This window comes from Budorcas taxicolor, chromosome 1 (genome assembly GCF_023091745.1).
Source record: "Budorcas taxicolor isolate Tak-1 chromosome 1, Takin1.1, whole genome shotgun sequence".
Classification (NCBI taxonomy): domain Eukaryota; kingdom Metazoa; phylum Chordata; class Mammalia; order Artiodactyla; family Bovidae; genus Budorcas; species Budorcas taxicolor.
The window spans coordinates 29,034,056-29,035,643 of NC_068910.1; the positions used below are offsets into that span (position 1 = coordinate 29,034,056).

The following is a 1,588-nucleotide window of genomic DNA, read 5'->3' on the forward strand; positions in this document are numbered from 1 at the left end:
AAATAGATAAATGAGCAGCGCTTCCCAATGTTGTTCTAAATAAGATGGGACTAATATTTAAAGCTATAAATGCTACAATAACAAATGACAGGATGGAAGAAGTAAATGAATATTAAGTGTTTATAATCACTTGTTTTCTAAATTGCATCTTGAGTGTGTTACCTGGGAGACTATTAGGGGGATTGTTTAATGAAAAGAGAACTTAAGGAGTTTTAAAAGAAGATTTTAGAGTAAAATAAAATAAATATGTCTTAATGTCTTTGTGACAAAAAGGCAACTTTTTCTGAGTTGTCTTTTTATTTAATAAATCTTTTTCTTTTTTTTCAAAATGTCACATTGGTTGGCCCTGTTCATGCATCTTCACTAGCAGCTGGGTCATCTCCATCCTTGGTGTTTCTGGCATAAATTACTTGAACTCTGTGCTTTGAAACCAGTTTAATTAGTACTTTACTAAGGGGCTCCTGAAAGGCTGCCCTGGCCAGGGAACCACAGATCTTCAGTCTCTCAGAGACGACAGCTGGAGTTATAATCTTATAGTTGGGAACTTCTTTAGAGAGTTTTTTCGTATTTGCTTTGTCAAACAAGACTAGGTTATTGAGCTTGTCCCAGACGTTGCCTGTGGACTACTACTTCTTTCTGGCCTTACCCCCAGATGTTTTCACTGGAGGTTTGTCTTTCTTTACCACGTTTCCATTATGTTTCTTCTTCTTGTCCTTGGGCAGCATAGTGAAATTGGGAGAGCAGCTGCAACCCATTAGTTAGGTTTTTATGTGAGACAACAAGCATTGTCTACATAACACGCTCATGCCTTGCTAGCGCTTTATATCTGAGTAGTATCTTACTTTGCCTTTTCTAAACATTTTGATATCCACTATTGGATCTTTTCCTTCCAGTATCTTTGGGATGATAGAATGCCTCATTTGAGAGAGGAAAAACCAGACCAGAAATGGTTATGTGGCTTGAATTAAACTGAGAAATCAATTAATAACAAAACTAAAATTATAATTCTTTGGTGTCATACCTAATGCCTTCCTGCAAATGTAGGCAAAATGGAGAAGATGGAAAAGTTGACTACTGCTTACAAATCATGAGAATTTATAGTACAAATTATGAAGTTCTGGCAGCATTCCAATGCTAGAGTATTAGAAATAAATGATCAGTTTTCTAATTACAGTCATTGGTTTCTCTCTTTGATATATTTTTGGTATTTCCTATATGTTCTGAAGTTAGGTCTTTGCCTTCAGAGTTAATATACAGCTGAGACCAGTGAGCATTCAGTTGAAGTGAAATGCTGTTTAGTGATTCTATAATTAAGGTGATCAGATCTACAATTTTTGTTACTGCCATCAGCATTTCATCTTTCTCTGCTTCTCTGTCTTCTTAGTAATAAAACGTAAGAACCAACCTTCCCTGATGGTTCAGGGTAAAGAGATGGTAAAGAGTCTGCCTGCAATGTGGAAGATCCAAGAAACAGTAACACCTCTTAAATCAGTGGCCATGTACTGCCATCCAGAGAAATGTAACTGAATCATCATGAAACCGCCGCAGATGTTTGCTCGTCACGTGATGTAAAAACACTTGAATCTGG

At 36.5% G+C, this 1,588-nt stretch overlaps 1 pseudogene; it reads right to left on the reverse strand.

Annotated features, from left to right (window-relative positions):
* Window positions 1-350: 350 nt before the first annotated feature.
* On the reverse strand, window positions 351-725 carry LOC128056365 (40S ribosomal protein S25-like; annotated as a pseudogene).
* Between the last annotated feature and the right edge of the window lie 863 nt (window positions 726-1,588).